Below are 25,058 nucleotides of genomic sequence, written 5' to 3' on the forward strand. Positions count from 1 at the left end.
TGACGCTCCCAGGGGCTGCTCTCAGTTCAGAAGCTTCCTATATAACACAAAGCCTGCCTTGCAGGTCCTGAAAAGGCAGAGGATGGGAAAACACATCATAGAGTCACCTTGTGATATCACGCATCATCTTTAAGAAAGCATTTGTGGAGCTTCACATAATGCCCCCGTGCCTGTAACGTGGGCCCACACCTGAAGAAAACATGTGAATAGATTTCATCTGGCAAAAGGCCAAGGAAGCCAGCCATGCTGAGACCTGCTCCTCAGACTCACTCATTGTAGCGCTGCAAGGGCTGACCTCATGGACATGCTGCAAGAATAGGTTCATGTAACAACAGGCGAGAAATCTCCTTGCTGGAGGAGGCAGCTTGAAGAAACCAGACAGTTTGCTTGAAAACTCAACATCTTATTGTAGCCCAAAGGACTTAAAGTGCTCAGAGGAAAAGGTGGTATTTGGTCCCGTTCAGAAGCATTTTGAAGCCATTGTTTATAATGGTGAAAAATTGGAACCATCCTAAATGTTTCCAATTTTTTAAAAAGTGGAATTTATTAAATAAAATAAACAAGTGAAGCTCTTAAAATGATATGTAATGTCATGGAAAGATGATGAAGAAATGGTGTTATTTGGATAAAAAGTTACTTTTTAAAAGAGTATGTATGCTATAATTTCATCTGTATTTAAAAATATTTATAAGAAACACTAAATGGTTATGTAGAAAATGATAACTTATTTATCTCTAAGTGGTAAGTTCATAAATGCTTATGTTTTCTTCTTGTTTCTTTTTGCCATGATATATACAGTCATGTGTTGCTTAATGAAGGAAATATGTTCTGAGTAATCCACCATTAAGTAATTTCATCATTTGTGTGAACCTCATGGAGTGTACTTATACAAACCTAGATGGTATAGCTGACTACATACCTAGGCTATGTGTTATAGTCTATTGTTCCCAAGCTATAAACCTGGACAGCATGTTGCTGTGATGAATACTGTAGGCAATTGCAGCACATTGTGTCCTTAAACATATTTAAACATAGAAAAGAACAATAAAAATGTGATATTATAATCTTACAGGAACACTGTTATATATGCAGTCCATCATTGACCGAAATGCCATGTGATGCATGACTGTATATATGGATCTCTCTCTCTCTCTCTCTCTCTCTCTCTCTCTCTCTCTGTCTCTCTCTATCTATATACATATATACAGAAGAAGAATTTACCCTGTGTTTTGGCCCTCTTTATGTAGTGAGAGAGAACTAAACCAGACAATCTTTAAGCTCTCTACCAGCTGTGACATTCCAAGACTGATTCTGAAGCATTGGAAATTAGCTGGACTTAGTGACATACAAAGTAATTATGAAAAGAATGTTTGCTTGATTAAAAACAAAGTTGTTGGAGAATGTGGAGCTGGCTGCTACATCTACACAACCCATGGGCTTTCATGATGGTTTGGCTGTTCTGATTGTAAAGGACAAATGATGATAGCTCATAGCTACTAAATGCATTACGTAGTTGGAATTGGGCCAGCTGTTTTACATGTATCATTTTACTTAATCCTCACAGTAACCCTATGAGGTAGATGCTCCCATTGCAAGCTGTAACTCCGGAGAGATCAAGTCAATGCCCAAGGTCAGTAGCTAAGAGAGCAGGGTGTGCGTTTGAAGTTCAAACCCTGAGATTTGAGCCCACAGCCTTCATCTTACTTTCTGCTGTCTCCTGGTAGAGCACTTCCCTTAGCCTTGCCATGGCAGGAAAACGTGGTGTCCTGGAAGAGACCAACGGGGCAAGTGTAAGCCTTTTGGGTCATGAGCATTAGTAGAGAATAACCCACTGAAGTCTCCTTAGGGCAAATGAAGTGACTCCACAAACCAAGAGCTGAGCTTGGTGGGAAATGAGTCACGAGCCTCAGCCCAGGAAAAGGTCACGGTGGTTCTCCTTGGCGTCAGGCTCAAGGCAGCTGGAGCAAAGTGAAGAATTGCTAGGAATGGAGGGTGAACGAGGGAAATAAGCTACACTGAAGGGTTTGCATTTCCTTAAAAGTATTATGTAAGGTTTCATGCTGGAGATGAGTTAATGAAACACGCTGTTACTGTAATGAAGTGTTCTAGTTTTAGAAACATGAGGTATTACATGCGAGCTGTGTAGTTCCCCACTCCTGCCCTGCCCTGCTCTATATCATGGAGCCAGGAGTCTCAGGTTCCCACGCCAGCTCACCCCCATCTGGGTTCAGCCACAGGCAGCTCTTGGGGTGAATCAGATGGTGAAAAGAGGAGAGAAGCAGGGCATCTCCCTCCATGGCCTCCAGCAACATCTCTGCTAGAGGTCACGTCTCCTCTGAGGCTCTAGCCCTCACTGAATGACCTACCACATTTCCAGCTTCTGCTGGATGACCTGAAACCAGGGCTCTGGTAACCGCACTTCCTGCCTGCCCACCAGTCTTGTGGTGGCAGCAGCTTCTTGCCATCACCAATCTTTGGCTGACTTGCATCATTTGCTTGATTTTTGTTTTTCCATTACTTGTGTAACCAATTATGTTCCCTCTGTTTGACATATCAGAGTGGTTTACTTTTTAATCGATACATAATGATTGTACATATTTTAGGGGTACATGTGATATTCTGTTAAATGCATACAGTGGGTAGTGATCAAATCAGGGTAATTAAGATATTCATCACCTCAAACATTTATCATATGATTCATTTATTTTGATTGAACTCTGACTGATATGTTCTTTTGGTTATCAATTTCTGAGTTATTCCATGATCTATAGGGTAAAGTGTGTCAGGTAGTGTAAAGGGACTTCAAGGAAGGTTCTATGGCAACATGAAGGTGGGTGAATGATAATACCACGAGGAGCATCACATGTGACATTTAGCTTGGCCATTAAAGAATGAGGGAGCTGGAGGAAAGAGGAGCATTTCGGTGAAGGGATTTGTGTAAATGAAGGCATGAGCAGTAAGAATCCTGGTCTTGTAAATAATGGCCAGTAATGAACAAAAAAAATAGATGAAAAGTCTTCAACACTGTGCACAGAAGTTCTTCAGTAAAGGTGCATTTGAGGATGGAGATATGCAGGGAGTATCAGAGAACCAGCGGGTTGTGGATGTGTCTAAAGCACAACATTTTGAAGGAGGATCATCTGAGTCCAGGAGTTTAAGACCAGCCCGGGAGCATAACAAAACCTCATTTCTACAAAAAATAAAAAAGTAGATAGGTGTGGTGACACACACCTATGGTCCCAGCTATTTGGGAGGCTGAAGTGGGAGAATTACTTGAGTCCTAGAGGCCGAGGCTGCAGTGAATTGTAATCACATCATTGCACTCAGCATCGGCAACAGAGGTGAAACCCTGTCTCTAACAAATAAATAAATAAAAAGTACAAGATTGGAGGGAGGAGGGATAAACCCAGAAGGGTATATCGAGGTATGACTAAATGCCAGATTAAATATTTGGGCTTCATCTCAAGGCAGCCTTAGACATCATTGACTCCCGGGGCTTGGCCATGAAAGGTATACAATTGATCTTGTTTAATAAATAAAGAACAACTGAAAACCTTGGTAAAAGGAAGAGACACAAACAAAGCCATGCTCTGCAAAACTTTTTCTGGCAGAAATGTGTAAACTCAGAGTGGTGAGAGGGCAGGAGGGGTGGGGACCAGTTAATAAGCTGGCTGGGTACAGTGTCTTATGCCTGTAATCCCAGTGCTTTGGGAGGCTGAGGTGGGATGATTGCTTGAGCCCAGAAGTTTGAGACCAGCCTGGGAAACATAATTAGACCCCTTTCTCTACAGAAATTTTTAAAATTAGCTGTCCATGGTGGCACACACCTGCAGTCCCAGCTATTCAGGAGGCTGAGACAAGAGGATTACTTGAGCCCGGGAGTTTGAGGTTACGGTGAGGTCACGCCACTGCACTCCAGGCTGAGCCACAGAATGAAACACAGTCTCTAAGGAAGAAAGAAAAAGACAGAAGAAAGAAAGAAAGAAAGAAGGAAAGAAAGAAAGAAAGAAAGAAAGAAAGAAAGAAAGAAAGAAAGAAAAAAAGAAAGAAAGAAAGAAGAAAGAAAGTTACTGCAAGAAATCATGAGCCTGAGAAAGATAAGGAGGACTCAGATATCTTAGATATCAAAAAATTAGAATTGCAGATCTCAGATGTGGGTAACACAAGAGCACCTGTGAGATCCAGCACCCAAGAGACTGGGTGGACAGAAACGCCAGCATGAGCATATGCATGTTGATCAAGCAGGGGCCCAAGAAGGGCAGGAGTGGAGAAGATGAGGGAGACGCGTGTTTAGTGGTGACAATTATTTAATAACCACCCTTGGATCTCCTGGCCTTTTCTCTGCTGTTATTGTAAAGACATTCATTTTTCTTTAAACCCAATAAATTATTCTCTGTCAGCAAGCTGGGGGGAGGGGATGAAGAATAGACCTCGGTTTGCTCTTGGCTTTCCCTCTGTCTAGTCCAAACACTGGAAATGTCAAGTTTGCCCACTAATTAAACATGTCTGTCTTGGACTGCACTTGTATCTTTCACTGAGAAGGTGTAGATTTCCAGGGAGACATTACACATTCATGTTTCCAAATACAGCATTTTACAATCTCCCTGTGTGACACAAATACCAACTTTGTGACAGCATCTCCCGGTAGGAAAGACACCTGAGTCAGGCAGCCTGGGTCTGGTGGAGAGCAGGGTGTGCCCAAAGCCTCCCCTTTGATTTGTTTTCTTGGGGAGCTGCTCTGGACCTTGCCGGATTTCCATGAATTCTGCTACACAGCTGATGTCTCCCAGGACTGGATCATGGGAAATCTTGTTCCCTGGTCATGCTGACACTCCCTGCTACAGTCCTTGGTGTCTGGGTGGTAGGGAACTGACAGTTTGCAAGTGTACCTGTGGCCATAATTATCATAATATTGCAAAGCTTTCCTAGAAACGTAAGAGAAAGGTATCATTATCACATCCATTCCACAGATGTGGGCTTGTAGTCTTGAAACCTTTACAGAATGAGGTTTTTTTTAAAGTGTATTTTCTAGGTGCTAGCTATAAGCCTGGCCCTGTGTTAGGTGCTACAGACAGATCTGTAAACAAGATTGGCACAGTCCCTGCCCACCTGGAGTTTTAGTGGAGTAGAGAGCAAATAAATGATCAGGCATTGGGGAATCAGAGAGGTTAGGAAGCTCACTGAAGACAAGTTTCTGCTGGTTAAGTGGCCAGGCCAGGCCTGCTTAACTTCAAATCACTGGTCCATCTTCTTGGGCAGTAAAGCATGAACCTTAAAAATGTGAGCTGAAGATGTGGATGCCATCTGAATCCCGTGGAAGTCAAGGAAGAAGAGAGCGGGAGGGGCCACAGCCTGATTCTAATGTGGGTGAAGGCATTTCTGTTATGCTGCTCCTGGAGTGCCAGGCAGGGGTGACTCACTTGGAGGAGGCATGCCCCAGCAGAGGTCGGGGGGAGCTCCCAGGCTCCCTGCCTCCTCTCCCCACTGTTAAGTCACCACAACCTTGTGGGGCCTGGGGAAAAGCAGCAACACTGTGGGATGACAGTTTTCCACCTACCTTCCTGCACCTGTTTTAAGTCTCAGAATCTCATCTTCCCCATCTGAACATGGGCATCTTGACACATCGTTAGACCATGAGTGGCCAGTGCTTGGGATTTCATGGACCACTCATATTTCTTAATGTGTATGTGTGTGGTGCGGGGGATGGAGCTCAAGTTAGGAAACTACATTTTTAAAAACCCTGACTGTCTACTTTTAAAATCTCTTGTTAAACAAAAGACAGTTTCACATCAGGCAAAGAAAGAAGGAATAATGCAATGTATAAAAATACAAAATTTTAAAAAGTTCGTTAAATGGAATTACATTAGTGGTGGTTTTTTTTTGTTGGGTTTTTTGTTTTGTTTTGTTCTTTTTTTTTTTTTTTTTTTTTGAGACAGAGTTTCGCTTTTGTCGTTCAGACTCGAGTGCAGTGGTACCGTCTCGGCTCACTGCAACCTTTGTCTCCTGGGTTCAAGCAATTCTCCTGCGTCAGCCTCCCAAATAGCTGAGATTACAGGTGTGCACCACCATGCCCAGCTAATTTCTTTTATTTTTAGAAAAGACGGGGTTTCACCATGTTGGTCAGGCTGGTCTTGAACTCCTGACCTCAAGTGGTCCACCCACCTCGGCTTCCCAAAGTGCTGGAATTACAGGCATGAGCCACCTTGTGTGGCCAAATTTTACATTAGTTTTAAAGAGCTGACTTTGTTGTCATTTTTCTCACTTCTTTTTGGACTGTGGTGAAAACTGCACCATGGATCCAGCCCCATCTTTGGCCCTGGGCCAGCAGCTGGGAAGATGGTCCATAAGCTCCTTTCAGCTGTGTGAATTCTGGGCTTGCGGTGTCCACAGGGCAGTCTGGGGTCTGCAGCTATTCTCCTTGGAAGCAGACAGTCTTGGCTTCATTTCACTCCAGAGTTGCGTCTGGAGGCTTCTGTTTGGTCTGTGATCACTGAAATGGCAACGTCCTGCCAGAGCAGCTCCCTCCAAGTCTCTCCATATGGAGACTGCATTTCCACTGGGCCTGGCAACTCTTTTGCTCATAACATCAGTCCCTACTGATAGATTCCTCCCTGTCACACTATTTACTGAAACTAGGCCACTTAATTAAAAGCAAGAGATTTTGCATAAACTCCAGCAGTGGCTTTATAAATTCCAAGCATTGTAAAGGGACCAGATGGAAGAATGTGCCAATTATCATAGAGCCCAATGTTCCCACCCTTTCCAACATGCTCCTTAATCATGGAGGCACCTGCTCTCCTCAGGGAGTAAGGATGCTACTTTCATTGTCAGCTTACCATGAACACGAAAAGGGTCAACCCCAGCACAAACACGATTTGCTTTCTTGGGATATTTACATCACAAAGTCAATGGTTCAGAGATGCACTTTTTAGACAGCTATGGAGCCACGTTAACCGTATAGGAGAAGGACTGCAGATGGGGCAGATGTCCTGTCAGCAGGGATTTGGGTACCAGGCTGGGAGGAGGCACTAGAGAACTAAGCAGGCTTCCAGCTCTGAGTCTTACACTGTAGAGTCTATTGGCTTGTCCAGATTCCTTCTCTACTCTTCTCTACTCTGCTGCAGCTCAGGGGCTGACCTATGTGAACTGATCTGACTCCCCTGCCTTCTGGCTTCTGCTTGCATTTGGCCAATGAAAGCTGCCAATGAAGATAGGAAGATGGGAGGAGCAAGAGGCGAGGGTTTTATTCCTTGTTCTCTCCTGCCAGGTCACTGTGGCTTGGCCCTGCAGGCCACATCTCCCATCAGGTGGCTCTTCCTTTACATTCTTCTCTCCAGTTTGGGAAACTGCCAGCTCCCTTTGCTCCTCCAGGCCTCAGACGGTGGGGTGCAGGTGGGGGTATCGGCTCCCTGCTTTAGCCAGTCCTGGACACCATACTATCCTTTATTAGTTTCTCTAAACTCTGTAAACAAGTCCCTTTATTAATACTCCTCAAATAACCCCATCTGGGTGAGCCATTTCTTGACCACCAGGACTCCAACTGTGGCAGGGGTCTTTAGGAACGTCAGAAGTAAGTACAACACAGTCCTTGCCCCCGGGAGCTTACAATGGAGTTGGAGACATGAGACACAGATAGAAATGGGACCAGATTTCCTGCTATGAGGCGTCCTTGATTCAGGAAAGTCATCAGTGTGGGCTGCAACATCAGGGGAGGCTACTAAGAGGACGTGGTGGCTTGGGTTGGCTCTGAGTATAGTCCATGTTTAGGGAAGCAGGGAAGAGGTGGTGGCATGCTGGGTGGGAGAATAGCTTAAGCAAAGAGCAGGGGTCAGGAACACCCTGGGGCATGTGGTTTCAACTATAAACTCCAGTGGCCTGATGGGAAAGGAAAGTGGAGGAGGAAGAAGGGAAGCATTTGAAGAGGTGGAGGAGGCATGATGAGTCTGGACTTGGTGAGGATGAAGAGAACCACAGTCTGTGCGAATATCTCCTTCCCTCTGTCCAAGGTGCTTCTTTCAGGCTCATTGTCGGAAAGAGTCAGCTGCCCTGGAAGAGCTGACTGGACTGTTCTCATCATTGAGCTCTCAGATCAAATATCCCATCTTTTGAGAAGCCTTCTGTAGCAGCCAGCCTCCGAGGTGGCCCCAGTGATACCCATCTCTCGGTATTCACAATCTTGTGCAGTAACTTCCTGTTGAGTGAGGGCTGGACTCAGTGACTTGAGTCTAAACAACAAAATAAGGTGTGTGTGTGTATGTGTGTGTGTGCCCATGTGTGTGTGTGTTTCAGAGACTGTTATAAAAGGCAGTGTGGCATCTTCCTCTCCTGCAGATCATTTGCGCTGGGGGAAGCTATTCCAGCTGTCCTGTGCAGAGACGTGCTTGGCAAGGAGCAGAAGCTGCAGGCCAACAGCTGCATGTGGGAGGAAATCCACCAGCTTCAGTCAAGCCTCAGATGACTGAACTCCCAGCTGACAACTTGATTGCAGCCTTGTGAGAGACCCTTAGCCTGACCCACTCCAGGTAAGCCACTTCCAGATTCCTGACCCTTAAAAACTGAGAAAACAAACATTTGTGGTTTTGAATTGCTAATGTGTTGTACAAAAATAGCTAACCAATACACACACCTTCTCTGACCACAAAAATTAAATCAGCACCTCCCTCTCCACCCTGCACCTCCTGTTACCATCACGCCATGCCCCAGCCTCACATGACCTGGCTGTTGCTCTCTTTGAGGGGCCTTCTCCTTCCTGCTTTAGACTTTACTGCTTTCTTTGCTGCTCCTTGAACCTGTGGGGCATGCCCCCACCTCAGCACTTTTGCACCTACTGTTCTTTCTTTCTAGAAAGTTCTTTCCCAGTTACATGCATGGCATGCTCTCTCTCTTCCTTCAATTTCTCAGTGAGTCCTTCCCTGACCACTCTATTTCAAAGTATAACCACATTCCCAATGCCTCCCTAGACTTGTCTCAATATATCTTTCTCCATAGCATGTATCAATGCCAGACACAGCATATATTTCTACCTATTTATCTTGTTTTTTGGTGTCTTTTTCTCACTAAAAGGTAAGCTCCAGGATGCTAGGCATTTCTGTCTGTTTTGTTCATTGTTGTATAACCAGCACTTAGAACAGTGCCTGGTGTATAATAGGTGCTCAATAAGTATTCGTTGAATGAATGATGATCACATTATTTTTTTCTGTGTTTTTGGCCCTCTTTACCCTTGGTATACCTATGAAGGTGTAATTTTATGGGGAAAAGAGACTCAGCAGATGTAATAAAGGTTACTTGTCAGTTGACCTTAAGATAGGGAGGTATTAATAATTTTGGATTATCCAAGTAGATGTAATACAAGCATATGAGCCCTTAAATGCAGAGAGTAAGGGCAGAAAAGGAAACCAGCAAGATTCCAGCATGCGCAGTAGCTGATGAGAAGAGGTGTAGGGTCCATGAGATGAGAAGGAAGGCGGGCAGCCTCCAGAGGCTGAGAGAGTGGCCCCAGGCTGATGGCCAGCAAGGAAGCAGGGACCTCCGTCCTGCAGCCACAGGGAACTGTATTCTGCCAGCAATCGGAATGAGCCTGGAAGATTCCTTCCAGAATCTCCTGAGAAGAGCCCAGATGGTTGACCCTTTGATGTTGGCCTAGTGAGACTTGCAGCAGAGAGCTCACATGCGCCTACCTGGACTTCTGACCTACAGAACTGTGAGATAATACATGGTTGTTGTTTTAAGCTGTTAGATTCATGGTAGTGTGCTGTGGCAGCAATAGAAAACTAAGACAGAACCCTCTTAATTATTGTCTGTTATATTGCTAGTTTGTTTAGTGTGAGCTCAGAGCTATTGTCTGTCTTGTAACCCCAGTGCTTACAACAGTACCTGGCACAGAGTTTAATAAATATTTGCTGTATGAATGAGTGAATGGATGGATGGATGGGTCTCTACTTTGCAGTGGGGTAGGGGTATCTGTTGGCTTGTCTAGGGGTCCACTAGATTGTGAGAATCTCAGGCACCAGAGTCAGATGCATTCAACCGCCCAACCTCAGTGCCCTGCCCTGCCCTGCCTCAGAGCGGGCTGCAGTACACTTTTGGCAAACTCATGGGCAGCCTAGGACCAAGCTACAAGGGAAGAGCACACAACACTGGCAAAATAATCTGACTCTGTATGCAAAGTCCTTATCCCTGTACCCTCTAGAGTCAGATTCTGGCTATATTGGTCAGAGATATGAGGCAGGCTTTGGTGACAGATTCAAATGCAGCTGAGCTTTGTACTAACTTCATTTCCTCTGAACTTCAGTTTCAAGCTCTCAAGTGGAGATGGTGATGATAATACCCACCTCCTAGGGCATCTTTATGAAGATTAGTGAAACTGTACAAGTAGAAGACTTTGCACACAGTAGGTGCCTAATAAATAGTAGTTAGTATTAGTTTGCCTTTTGTTGAATACTGCACCTTGGTGTTTTCTGGGGGAAAGCTTCAGGTGAGTTTTTAGAGAATTTCACTTGAAATGGATGAGAAGTCCGGTCAGTGACATCTGCTTTGACTTCCACAATGAACTCCCCCAACCCAACTCAGTGTTTGCGTTGACATTCACACCAAAGGTGATCAGCTTCCTCTGGCTGCAGCCATCCAGGGACCAGCAAATACAATTGATGTTAATGGAAAGACAATGATTATAAAACATATGGCAAAAATTACAATGTTGAGTTGATCCATTTAGAAATGATGGAATGAAATATATGGTATTATCAAACATACACACACAGACACACACAGATACTTACACACAAACACATATATTTATACTCATACACACACCCCTCACTGAAAAGGTTAAAGACAGTTAAACTATCACGGGAATGGATACAAAATATTGCATGGGGATTTAGAGGCAAGAAATACAAGGAAACATAATGCACTGTAAATTAAAGTCATTTATAAAGTGCAACTGGCACCCAGATAGAAAGGAAAAATGCTTTGTCAGCAAAAGTGGGGTGTCCTGTTATTTATTTACAGACTATTTTTATGGGACAGGAGAGAACGTATTTATTAAGGGCTTGCTGGTGTACAAATACAAACATATTAATGCCGGGCACTGAGGACACCTACCTAATTATTTGTCTAAAACTGACTTTGTTCATTTGTTAGATTTAAGCCCACGAGGCCCCTCTGGCATTCCTTGGAATGTCTGTTCTCCCACCAGTGTGAATCCCTTTAGCTCCAGGGCTGGCCTTGCCCTGCTCTGTGGACACATGGCATGGAAAAGGTTACTCCCAGAGGTTACCACAGTCTCCCCTGACTTACACAGCACTGCCACCCTCATTCAGCAACATTGACAGGGTCTGTGTGTTGGATTTTCTGCCCTGCCTCTGCAAGTGAGCATGGCTTTTGGTTTGAGGGAAGCCACTTCTGGCCTAAGGAGCTGTGGGTTTGATGCCTCTTCCCTGCCTCCTGCATTCAAAAGGAGTATATGTTACCTGGGTATCACCCGGCCACTTGTGACCCTAACAGAAGCAATGAATAAATCTGGAAGCAAAAACAAACAGAGAAACCAGAGAAGAAGGTGAGTTATATATTAGAAAACACTGGTCACAAGGAATAGAATGGTGCAGATGGTGAAAAGGGAAAGGAGAAAACACAAGAACCTCCAATACTCAGACTGGAGAGAGGGCTTGGGACCTTTTTGAGAAGATAAAGTGAGATCGTGTATGTAAAATATTTTGTACGGTTCTTGGCACCTAGGAGTATTCAACAAATGATACATAATAATTATTATTGTATACTAAAAATATTAACAGTGAGAATTTGTACCTTTTAATAACCCTTCTGTTATCTAAGCAGTTTATCTGAATTTTAGAAGCACACAGAATGTTTATTGTCAGAAAGATCCTGCTTTCTAAAGCAATATTACAAGTTCAAAAATTGGAACCCAACTGAGACCTTATGGGGACAGCTACACAGAAGAAATTTAAAACCAACACCAGCGGCTGATATTTAAGAAGGAGGCATCTCCTGAGATCAAGGAGAAATGTAACATGTCACTGATGTGTTACTTGATGTGAAGTAAATTGAAAAACTGATTAGGCAATTTTTCTACCACACAATAAAAATATAAACACTCATTGCACCTCAATGCAAACACAAGTCAGTTCTGAACACTGCAATGGATACTATAGTGAGTACCCTGGGAAGTATCCAAGTAAAAGTACAGAAAATTAGGATTCAAGAGACAAATCTCCACAATAAAGAAACAGCAGCAAAGAAAAAGATGACTTGTTTGAGTCCCTAGAAATGATGAAAGCTAGGGCCAGGAACCAGACTCCACGCTGCTAAAATCCTAGATGTACTGGCATCTATTTCTTTCTGCCTGACCTGTTTCCTTTTTCTGTTTGGTAGCAACATCACCTCCTAACTTTCCTTATAGAATCACGCTTCTCTTATTTTCAGTCCATGTATTTCAAATGCAGTTGACTCACCCAAGCTCCAGAGAGAAGCAGGTGAAGCAGGAGTCCCAGGCCTAGCCAGCCAGAGCACCATGACAGTGACAGGCTCAGGAAGAAGCACACAGTCCAAGTGGAGTTGGCAAGATTTGGTTCTGGGACTTTTGTTGAAATTGTTGAAAACAGAAAATCTCCCATTCTAAAGGGATTGTCTGGAAGCCACCAAAAAGATTCTATTTGAGAATGGACATAAGACAAGGAAAACTGGAACTGAGAGACAGTGTGAGGTCAGGTCCTGATACAATTATTTAAGCTTCTGGATCCAGCAGAGCTTGAAACCAGTCATAGTACTAGAAAGAAGGAGGAATTGATAGATAGATAGATAGATAGATAGATAGATAGATAGATAGATAGATAATAGATAGGTAGATAGACAGGTGATAGATAGATAGTAGGTAGGTAGATAGATGACAACTAGATGGACAGACAGACAGATAGATGATAGGTAGATAGATGATAGGTAGGTAGATGGAGAGATGATAGATAGCTAGATAGGTAGATAGAGATGGATAGATAGATAGATGATAGAAAGATAGATACTAGATAGGTTGATAGATGATAGATAGGTAGAGATGGACAGATGGATAAATAGATGATAGATAGGTAGAAAGATAGAGATGGATAGATGGCTAAATAGATAGATAGATAATATATACATCGATAGATAGATCACAGGTAGAGATGGATAGATGGATAAATATATAGATGATAGAAGGATAGATAGTATATAGATCGATAGATGATAGATAGAGATGGATAGATGGATAGATAGGTAGATAGAGCAATAGATAGAAATAACTTATGCTGTCTTGGGTTGATGTCATTTATTTGTACCTGAATGAATCCTAACTAATATAAAATATAAATCCTTTCCTCTTCTGATACACCACTCTGCCTCTTAAATGTTGCCCTTTGAGAAAATACTACGGTACAGTAACCACTAAATACTTGAATGTTTCTCCCTAGGGAGAGTCCTCCCTTGTAAGTCTAGCACCTGTGCTTGCGGGAGATTCTAATGAGATGCCCTGGCCCCCTATGCAGACCTTGCTGTTGGAAGGAGGAAGGATGATGGGGAGCAGAGGCCAGAGAGTGCCTGCAGGCAGGAATGAGCAGACTTTCCTGCATGCCTGGCAATGACATGGCACCTTAGCAGTGAGAGTTGTCAGCTTAGGCATCAGCTGTGCCACAGCAGCCTTCATTGGAAAAGGCATCTTAACAGGAAACAGTGAAACCATGTCTGAGGTGGTTGTGAGTGTCATGACTGAGACATAGAGGGAAAGTGGCCATCGTGTATGGAATAACAGGAAATCAGGAGTTGCAAGATCCAAAGTCCAGGGTGGACTACTGCTGCTGATAAGGGCCTTGAGAAAGTCTACAGCTCCAAGTTCCCAGCCTGTAAAATAGGAATAAAGATACCTTCCTACCTCTTGGGATTTCCTGAGGCTCAAAGGTGGCTAGTAATAGTAGTAAAGAATGACATTTTGTATTCATTGATGTGTCAGCCACAGTGTTCAGCATCTTGCCTACCTTTCCTCATTGAAACTTCACAAGGTCCCTATGAGGTAGGCCATGTTGCTATGCACACTGTGCAAATGAGAAAACTCAGGCTTACAGAAATTCAATGATTTTCCTAAGGTCATACAACAAATGAGTGGCAGAGCCAGGATCTGAACTCACAGTGCAAGTCCAGGCTGTACCCTACTGTTTCCTAATGTGGTCAGAGAATATGGACCTTGAATAAGGACCTTGAAGATACAGACAATGGGAGCTAAATATTTAGAGTGTGCTGTGTTTGGATTAACTCTTTCTATTGTCGATTAGGTTTTCTGTTATTAGTACAATGACTCTTTTCTAAAAAGTTTTGGCATCTGGGATGAATTACTGTCTTTGTCCAGGCAGATGAGTTGTAATAAACAGCCTTAAAATCTCAGTGGTCTAGCACAGTGGAATTTTATTTCTTGCTCATATAATGCACTGTAGGTGTTTGGTTGTTGACCTTCACGTGCTGATCCAGGGACACAGAGTCCTTCTATCTTACAACGTTGGCATCCTCTGTGGCCCTAGAGTGGCCTGCTGCATCCTTTAAATTCAGCTGGAAGACAGGAGAAGAGAGAAAAATTGCATATGGAAAGGTTTTTATGGGCCACTGGGACAGACACATTCACTTTACACACATTTCCTTGGCCAGAATTCAGTCATGACTACATAACTACGAAAGAGATGGGGGATGCAATCTAGATGTATGCTCAGGAGGAAATGGGTTTTGTTGAACAAATAGAAGTCATTGCCACATTTATAAAATAACCATTGTTCTAGCTTACAAAATGTTTGATGATTTTATTGATTTCATGTTCCCTGTCTGGACTGCCCAGGAACCATGGCAATCAATGTTTTTGGCTCAGCCTCCACATGGATACCTTGAAGAAGACATAATTCATGAAAAAGAGGAAAACAAGACTTCATCCCAGTGAAGCCTCTGATAATCCCCTCTCTAGTGGATGCTGGGATGCGCCACCCAGGTTCCTATAGGATAAAGGTGCTCATCCCCCAGGTGCTGGACTGTCGTTGGCTGACAGATGTCAGCTGAGATGCTCTCCAGAAGTTGTCCTCAGATGAAGAGAGCAGTCTCACCCAAGGTTATGACCTCTTCACAGGAACAACTTCCAGACAATGACTCCATTATTATGTGGGATATAAAGACCCAACCCCCTTGCCTCAAAGTGGGACAAAGATAGTGCTCCCAGCCCCAGAGCTCCTTTGGGGTTAACTGAAGCTAATTGATGCTAACTGTGGCTGCATCATAGCCTAGCCTATCCTTTTGAACAATCCTACTTCTTCCCCTCCCCAACAGATGTGGTCCTGAAGATCCTCCTCAATCAGCTTCCTCTGAGGAAACTCTATTTCAGAGTCAGTTTCCTTAGAAACCAAGCCTAAGACAATTGGTGTAAAGAGCAGTTTAAAGAAGCAGACTCTGAAATGGAGTTTTGGAGCTGGATCCCCTGTTAAGCACCTGACAGTGAGAACACTGCCACTGGCTGTAGGTGAAGCATGGATAATGCTGGAGCAATGCAGTTATTAAAACTCCCCAGTGCTGAACAAGGTGGGATAGCAGTGGAAGAGAATATCCTGGAAGGGGCATTGTCTCAGGCTTTTGAGAAGTGTAAAGGAAGTCACGATTATAAGGACTATGGAATTAGATGGGTGTGTGTGTGTGTGTATGTGTATCTGTGTAGACAGAGTCTTACTCCGTCTCCCAGGCTGAAGTGGCAGTGGCCCAATATCGGCTCACCACAACATCCTCCTCCCAGGTTCAAGCGATTCTTGTGCCTCAGCCTCCTGAGTAGCTGGGACTACAGGCATGCACCACCACACTCTGCTAATTTGGGGTATTTTTAGTAGAGACGGGGTTTCTCCATATTGCCCAGGCTGGTCTTGAACTCCAGTGCTCAGGTGCTCTTCCAGCCTTGGCATCCCAAAGTGTTGGGATTACAGGCGTGAACCGCCATGCCCTGTCTAGAATTAGGTGGTTTTTGTGACAGTCCGTGCATTAAGAAAAGACAATGAATGGCTGGCGGAGTTTGTAAAGGCAAAGTTGAAAGTCATATGGCATCTTTGGCTGCATGTAAAAGAGCCTCCCATCTTTTGTGACCTAATGACATAAAACGCTAAGCATCAAGCCTCATATTTAATTAATAGGGCATCAAGGACTAGTGGTGGTTGAATTCTCAACCTTGGCAAATCTGCCCTACAAGGGTCAAGTTTAGGAAGGAATGGGACACTAAGATGAGGGATGTGGGAACATCTGGTTGAGGCATTCAAAAGTCTTGAATCCACAGATTCCTCTTAATACCCTGAGTTGAAAGAAGGGATCCACTCCTCCCCATTAAAGGCTAGCACCTCCTTGGTACCAAAATTAGTCAGCTTGGACTTCCATAACAAAGTACCATAGGTTGGGTGGTTTAAACAACAGAAATTTCTTTTCTTACAGTTTTGGAGGCTTGCAGCCTGAGATCAGGGTGCCAACAAAGTCAGGTTCTGGGGAGGACTCTCTTCCTGGCTTGCAGACAGCTGCCTTCACACTGTGTCCTCATGTGATGGAGAAAGAGAAAGAGAGAAAGAGAGAGAGAGAGAGAGAGAGAGAGAGAGAGAGGAGATTATCTTCCTCTTTTTATAAGGCCACCAATATTATCAGATTAGGGTCCTACTCTAATGACATCATTTAACCTTAATTACTGCCTAAGAGCTCTATCTTCAAATATGGCTACATTCAGGGTTAAGGCTTCAACACATGAATTTGGTGCGGGGGGGGGGAGGCGGGTACACAATTCAGTCCATAGCATTCTCCTCGCTTGATGATTACGTAGAAGCCCCTACTTTGCATGAAAACATATACTGCCTCCCCCCACCTCAGGATCTACCCTCACCTCATCTCCTTGTCACCAGACAAATTACTAGGGTTAAATTACAAATGAAAAAAGTCAGCAGAGGAAACCCTGATCCTGCTAAGAGAGGACAGGCATATACCTTGAAGGAGCCATAGGACCCGGCAAACATATCCCAGCAGGAGATAGAACAGTATGAATGAAACTGGATACTGAGGGCACCGGGTCAAAGGGACAGTTGAATAAGGGATAACTTATCAGTATGGGAACACAAAAGATTGTAACACACGCATACACTGCTCTTGGAAGAATGGACAAAATCTTGGTCCAAGTTGAGTAAAAATGATAGAACTTCTAGGATAATTCTGAAGGAAGGGATAGAAAAGCTTAAGGAAGTTGGCAAGTTCGAATTGATATATTACTTAAAGCCTAAAATCCATCAGCCAACTATGCTCTGCAGGTGGTACCAGAAGGCACTCTATTTACAAAATGAAAAGGAATGCACTGGTGAGAGGGGCATGAACATTGTTCAGAAGTCCAGTGATGGCTGACCTCTATAGTCCAGGGTAATGGTAAGAAATGCTGTCATTAGCCTATCGTATTTCCTTGATAGCAGTAGGGTTGATGCCGACAGAATCTCCAGTCAGCCGAGGTGAGATGGCAGTACTCAGCCATCAGAAGCAAGGAAGATGCAATTATTGTAGTAAGTGACAAGGTCAGAGTGGTAGTCAGGGCGCCTTGACCCTCTGAGAGATATGAAGAGGGTTAAGAGAACCCAGTATTCCTATTGATGAGACAGATGGACAGCCAACAACTACATTGCTCAACCTATACAATCAAAATAAATGAAGAATGAATGATCAGGAAGTTGGGAGCAATTGACACAATAAAAATTTATAGTCCACAGAGGAGATTTGCATCTGACTAGTTTTTAGACCTGTAACTGACTTAAGGAGAGGCCAGGGTTCCAGGAAGAAGTATTCTGTAATACAGTGGCAGGGATATATGGAAATGATTCACACAGCTCTTCTAAAAAGGGACCTATGACCATTTAACAGTCATGCTAAAAAAAGAGAACATCCAAACACTGGAGCTAGACACAGGGTTGGAGTTGACATTGCACCAGGAACTAAAGCAACGTTATAATCCTTCTATTAAGTGAGAGTAGCTAGGAACCACGTATTAAATGCAGTCTTAGCCCAGTTATAGATCATGTTGGGTTAACTGGGTCCACAGTTTCACCCAGGGGTCATTTCCCCACTTCCCAAATATATAATGCCAACTGACATATTTGGTAAATAATAGAGCCACCATACTGGTTCCCATGCTTGTGGAAAAGCCAAGTGGAGGCCACCGAAACTGTCCCCCAATATAGTATATCAAACAATATCACAAACCAGGTAATTGGCATAAATGAGTACTACCTTTAAAATCTAAATGATGCAGGTGTGGTGGCCCCCATAATATTCTAGTTCATAGGTCTGGCTCCTAAAAAAGCCAGACAGATCTTGGAAAAAGAAAATATACTGTGGAAACTCAACCAGATAGTAATCCCAATTGTAGCTGTTATGCCAGATGTGGTGTATTTGCCAAAGTGGATTAACCTAGTCTCTGATGTGTAGCATGGTCCCATGTATTTGGTGAATGAGTGTACTCTTCTTCATTCCTGTAAGTAAGAAGGGTCAGAAAGAGTTTTCACTCAGTTGGGGCAAGAAACAGCATTCATTTACAGTCATGCCCCAGGGCTATGTTAACTCTCCCACCTTCTGTTATAATTGAGTGTCCAAAGGGATATAGATCATTCTGACATTAACAGAACATCATGTTGGTTCACCATATTGATGACATAATATTGGTCATACTAGGTAAGCAAGAACTGGCAAATCCATTGGAGGCACAGGTACTCAAAAGGGTGGAAAATAAACCCCTCAAAATTTCAGGTCCTACAATATTAGTGAAAATTTTAGGGGTCCAGAAGTTTGAAATATGCTAGGACATCTCATCCAACTATAAAAAGAAATATTGCATCTTCCTCTTCTTACAATGAAGAAAGCACAAATCCTGGTTGGCCTCTTTGGGCCCTGGAGGCAGCATATTCCATACTTAAAATCTGATAAATGCTACCGCCCATTTATCAGGTAACATGAAAGGCTGCTAACTCTGGGTAGAGCCAAGAGCAGAAAAGGGCTCTTGGTACAGGCTGTAGTGTAAGCAGCTCTGCCACTTGGGCTATATGGCCCAGCAGACTCTACGGTATTAGAGGTAGTGGTAGTGGCTCTCAGGATTTCACTTGGAGTTTGTGTCAAGTTTATCGACCTTAGAGTTTTAGAGAAAAACCATGACATCTGCAGCAAAGAATTATATACCATCCCATATATATATATATACACACACACTTCTGGTGTGCCGCAGACCTCTGGCAGGAATGAAGCTCCTGAACATGAGATACAAAGTGAGCCTATGACCAGGACTGGTTATTGTGAACTGGATTGTCAGACCCACCTAGCTATAAGGTGGAGCAGATCCAGGAGCAATCCAATGTATAATTGAAGTGGCACTTTCAGGCATTATCAGGGACAGAGGTACAAGTAGACTGCATAAGTGTGACCCAGACCCCCACTTATTAAAACTGTTGCACTGACACGTCTCCCTCTGTTTATACACATGGGCCCATGGGAAGGTTTTTATAACCAGGGACAGAGGAGGAAAAGGCTGAGCTTGGTTCATGGATGTACTCACTCATCAGGTCACTGTGAGTCAAAAATGGATCGCCACTTAACTACAGCTCCATGTAGAGGTGTCTTTGTAATAAGAAATTCTCCCAATTAGTGGAATGTTGAACATTGCACTAGGTTTGAATGGAAAGAGAAGTGACCTGAAGTAAGAGTGTGTGTATATATGGACTCATGCATGGTGGCAAATGTCTGAGTTAGGGATCTGGAGGGAGCAAAATGGGAAGATCAGAGTCAAAGGGGTTGAAGGAAGAGGCATGTTGCTATAAATAAATAAATATGAAGTTTGAAGGTCTTTGTGCATCATGTGAATACTCATGAGAGAGCATCCACCATGAACAGGCTACTAAATAACCAAATACATAGAAGGGTTATCCCTGATGGTTGAAATCACCCAGTGTCTGCCATCAGCTGCCAAAGTGCTGGCACACTAATGGAGGAACCACATGGCAGAGACTGAGGCTATGTATGGGCCCAATAGGACTGAGGCTATGCATGGGCTCTCACTGACCAAGGCTAATCTTGCTACTGCCACCACCAAATGTCAACTTGCAGCAACAAAGACCGATAGTGAGCCCCCAGTGTGGCACCATCCCTTGAGGAGACCAATCATCTGCCATAGGCAAGTTGATTACCTTGGACCTCTTCTCCCCAGAAGGATCAGTGGTTTGTCCTGACTGGACATGACACATATCTGGGTAGTAGTTTGTCGTTCCTCAAGGTCTCAGCCAATATCAGGATCTGAGGCTTACGAGTGCTTGATCCATTGACGTGGACTCTATATACTACCACCTCTAAACAAGGCTCCACTTTATAGCAAAGAAGTGTGGGAATGGATCCGTGACCATGGGATTCACTGGTCCTATCAAAACTGGACCTTTCAGAAGTTTCCACCAGGAAGTCATACAAGGGTTTTTTGAAAGCACAATTGAGGCACCAGCTTGGTGATGACTCCCTGAGAAGATGGGGCATTATCCTCTAGGTCACAGTAGAAACCCCAAATTAATGGCCATTATGTATTGCTCTGTCTCTAGTAAGTGGAACCCATGGATTTGAGAACCAAAGGCTGGAAGCAGAGGTGGTCCTACTTGCCATGGCCCTCAGTGGCCCTACTGGGGAATTTGTGCTTCCTGCCCCATGACTCTGGTCTCTGTGGGGATAGAGGTTCTTGTTCTGAGAATGAGATGAATGTTTCCACTAGGTGACACAGCATGCGGTCCAGGCCCATCCAACTCTAAAGCTGCAACTTAGTCACTTTGAGCTCCTCAAGCTGAGAGACAAGCAGCAAAGCAAAGGAGACCATTCTGGCAGGGATGTTGACCCGGATCATCAGGTGGAGGTCATGCTGATGTCAATATGAAGGCAGAAAATAATATGTTTGGTGTCCAGGTGTTTTATGTTTCTTGGTACTTCCTTTCCCAATTTTTGATAGTAAGTAAACAACTACAGCATTCTAATTTGGTTAGGGTATTGGACCTCTTAGGGACAAGGGTCTGGGTCACTGACCAGGTAAGTCACCTAGACCAGCAGAAGTGCTCATCCAAGGATAAGGGGAATCTAGAATGGGTAGAGAAGGGAGATAATGAGTATCAGGTGTGAGCAAACAGATCAAGTGGAATCTTGGAGAAGCTGTTCCTAGAACTTATTATGTAAAGAGAGTAAATCTGAATGGTGCAAGAAATGGTCTTTGTGGTCCTGTGGTATATGGCTCAGATTTCCCCTTCAAGATGAAGGCATGCATTCTCTACTGCTGGAAGTTTTGGAGGCTAATGGATATCAGCTAAATCCCTTTCCAGGAATCACCCTCAGCCAAACAGAGGCACCTTACCCTATATCACATACCACCTGGAAAAGGAGGGTTGCAGTCTGCATTCAGTGACATGTTAATAGGGATATAGCAGCCCCAATCTTACTGTCTTTATTCTTCTACAGATGCTGATCCCTAGGTCACTCCCTGATCAACTTCCTGCATGCATATCTCTGTCTTATAGCCTACTAGCCAGGGAACTAGACCCAAGACAGTCTCATCCATTATTCAGTTCTGTGAAATCCATTTTGTAAGCCAGGGAGTGGAGTCACATTATCAGGGAAGACTTGAGAACTGCCCCCCATGACATTTTTCCTACACCCTTGTGAATGGCCCCTTCTGTTGTCTTCTTATGGGCCCACAAGAAGTCACAAGACTACACTCACAAGCCTAGAAAATGCAGACATTCCTAAAAATCTTGGCACCAAGAGTATCTCTTGGCTTCTTTCCCTCAGGTCTAATATTAGTTGAATAGAATAATAGAAAAATCCGTAAATCTAACATAATGGCTGGGGAAAAGTGAAAGGCAAATTTTCTAAGTGCAAAAAATGAATGTATATTAGTATTATTATTCAGAAGCTCTGGCAAAAATTAGCAAATTCTGAAATCCATGGTGGTAGTAGAGAAGAATTGGTGACCACATCAATGCTTTGATTCATTGTAGGCCAGAATCCTTCTCCAACATAGTTCTGATGCAAGATACCCAGTATCTTGAAACATTCTAATTTGAGCTTCATAGCTCAGATAACGATTTTGGTTTTTTTAAGCCAGCATTTCCTCTGTGAGGAAGCAGGGGATTCTTCTATGAATTAAATTAAATTAAATTAAACTTTTATAAAATTGGCAAACATGTAGGAGAATAAAACTGGATCCTCATCTCTCACCTTATACAAAAACCAACTCAAGATGGATCAAGGACTTAAATCTAAGACCTGAAACTATAAAAACTTCAGAAGATAACATCAGAAAAACCTTTTTAGACATTGGCTTAGGCGAAGACTTCATGATCAAGAACCCAAAAGCAAATGCAACAAAAATGAAGATAAATAGGTGGGAATTAAACTAAAGAGCTTCTGCACAGCAAAAAGAACAGTCAGCAGACTAAACAGACAACTCACAGAGTGGGATACAGTCTTCAAAATCTATACATCTGACAAATAACTAATATCCAGAATCTACAATGAACTCAAACAAATTAGCAAGAAAAAAAAATCTCATCAGAAAGTGGGTGAAGGACATGAATAGACAATTCTCAAAAAAAGACATACAAATGGCCAACAAACATATGAAAAAAATGCTCAACATCACTAATGATCAGGGAAATGCAAATCAAAACCACAATGCAATACAACCTCACTTCTGCAAAAATGGCCATAATAAAAAAATAAAAAAAAAATAGATGTTGGTGTGGATGCAGTGAAACGGGAACACTTCTACACTGCTGGTGGGAACGTAAACTGGTACAACCACTAGGAAAACAGTGTGGAGATTCCTTAAAGAACTAAAAGTAGAGCTACCATTTTATCCAGCAATCCCACTACTGGGTATCTACCCAGAGGAAAAGAAGCCATTGCACAAAAAAGATACTTGCACACGCATGTTTTAGCAGCAAAATTTGCAATTGCAAAAATATGGAATCAGCCCAAATGTCCATTAATCAACAAGTGGGTAGAGAAATTGTGGTATTTGTGTGTGTGTGTGTATGTGTGTGTGTGTGTGTGTGTGTATATATATATCTGATGTCACTGGGAATTTCAACCCTTACCCTCCCCTCCTTCCCTCCCCCTATTTGGAATCTCCAGTGTTTATTGTTCCTGTCTTTGTGTCCCTGTGTACCCAATGTTTAGATCTTACTTATAAGTGAGAACAAATGGTATTTGCTTTTCTGTTTCCACATTAATTCGCTTAGGTTAATAGCCTTCAGCTGCTTCCATGTTGCTGCAAAGGACATGATTTCAATCTTTTTACGGCTGTATAGTATTCCATGGTGTATAGGTACTGCATTTTCTTTATCCAGTTCATCTTTGATGGGCCCCTGGGTTGATTCCATGTCTTTGATATTGGGAATAGTGCAGTGAGAAACATACAAATGCAGGTGTCTGTTTGGTAGAAAGATTTATTTTCCTTTGGATATGTACCCGGTAATGGGGTTTCTGGATTGAATGGTAATTGTATTTTTAGTTCTTTGAGAAATCGCCAAACTGGGAGCAGGATTTCTGACACAGACAAGCTCACTTAGAAGATATATATACTTGAACTCTGCCAGACCCTACACCAAGCACAGAGATACCAAGGTGAACTGTGGCCTTGCTCTGGAAAGAATACTGCCAAGAGCTATGGCTTCAGAGCTAGGATTGCCCATCTCTGTGTCCTGAGAGGCTTAGGGACCTTTCTGTTCACAAGACATGGAAAGTACTTTCCACAATGACTCTTGGTGAATCTTTAAAGTTGTGAAGAGCTGAATAAACCCATCAATCTTCCAGCACAATAGTCACTTTAGGACATACCTCTCAGATTGGCCCTTGGATTTTATGTTGGTCTAGCCTGGGAAAGCAGAGGACCTTATGACAGTAGAGGTACAACACTCAAAGCTCTTCCTCTCCCTGTATGATCCAGGACCTTGGATATGAAGAGTCAGCCTGCCTTCCCAGCACGCAAGTTATTGGGTCCTGTGTGGTGCTCTCAGATCCGTTGTGGTGTAATCAGGCAGGCAAGTACTCATGTCTTTATTTCATTTATGTTTTGATTTAAAATTTTAATAAGAAAGAAAAAATACTATCTTATGTAACTGAAAAGTCTGGAGCACCAGCCTGCAGCCAAGACTGGATCCAGGTATCCAAGTGATGTCACTGGGAATTTGCCTCTATCTTTCTCTTGGCTCTGCTTGGCTCTGTGCTGCCTTTGTTCCCAGGCTTTACCCACATGGGGCGAAGATGCTCCCCAGCAGTCCCTGGCTTACATGGTCCATGTGTCTCCAGCTTCCCACTGTCTCCTGTTGCCTCATACACCTTCCTGATTCCTAGTCTTTGGCTCCTTTCGAATAACTATTTATTTCTCATGTCAGATCTCATCATTTATTTTGACCTCATGCTGTAACCCCAATGTCCTTCAGGCTAAGTCAGAGAGGTCTCTGGTTTTCTGTTTAATTTGGTCCACATGTTTTAAGTTGGATAAATGGAATATTAACGATTGTAATTCCTTCTTGCAGGAGAAATTCCACTTTGTTCTCTAATTATGTTTGCTCAATACAGGGTGAAATCCAAATCCTCATATGGCACTATTTGAAGTGAGAATGGAAGGCAGATGGGTGGATTTGAAGATTTGAAAGGGTAGATGGTCTGATACAGGTGCTGCCCTGGTCTTTGCTCTTGCAGTGGTGTGCCCTTTCCTATGCAAAGCCATCATTGTCTGCTGACTGGCAGAGCAGTGGGTCATATTGTGCAGCGATTGGTATTTGTTTAAGAGAAATCTCCCCGACTGACCCAATTCCTGTAATGCATAAAAAAATGACAGAAGTAATACTTTTGTTCTTGTTTCACTTTCATTCATCTTATTTGATCAGGGCTGAGCAAAACTGACATCTCATCAAACTCCAAAGTGTGTTTCAGCGCCAGGTTCATTGGAGGGTGGCATTTAAAACACA

At 43.2% G+C, this 25,058-nt stretch overlaps 1 long non-coding RNA gene across 1 annotated transcript; it reads left to right on the forward strand.

The window, feature by feature from the left end:
- Positions 1–359: 359 nt before the first annotated feature.
- LOC108583466 lies at positions 360–24,380 on the forward strand. Its single transcript, XR_002519218.2, has 4 exons — positions 360–443; positions 1,565–1,630; positions 8,332–8,522; positions 24,032–24,380. It is a non-coding gene; the product is annotated as an uncharacterized LOC108583466 (long non-coding RNA).
- The last annotated feature ends 678 nt before the right edge of the window (positions 24,381–25,058 follow it).

This window comes from Papio anubis, chromosome 18, assembly GCF_008728515.1.
Source record: "Papio anubis isolate 15944 chromosome 18, Panubis1.0, whole genome shotgun sequence".
NCBI lineage: Eukaryota > Metazoa > Chordata > Mammalia > Primates > Cercopithecidae > Papio > Papio anubis.